Consider the following 281-nt stretch of genomic DNA (forward strand, 5'->3'; position numbering starts at 1 on the left):
GATGAAGTTTTACAATGTCCTATAGCGTGCTATTTATTTACGATTGTACATACAATTGGGTAGAGAGGCCACAAGTTGCAACTTTTATATTTGTATTCAGTGGTGTAGATTACGAGTGCAAGTTATGTTCATTGTCCATATACCCGCGTCTAAGTGCATTCAGCTAAATAATAATATCACCCAATTATGAATAAAAAAAAATTAACAATAAAATTATGTAAAAACTTAATGAACAAAATAGATAAATTAAAAAAGAAAAATTTAAATTAATAAAATCAAAT

Source organism: Helobdella robusta (genome assembly GCF_000326865.2).
Source record: "Helobdella robusta unplaced genomic scaffold HELROscaffold_1, whole genome shotgun sequence".
Classification (NCBI taxonomy): Eukaryota; Metazoa; Annelida; class Clitellata; order Rhynchobdellida; family Glossiphoniidae; genus Helobdella; species Helobdella robusta.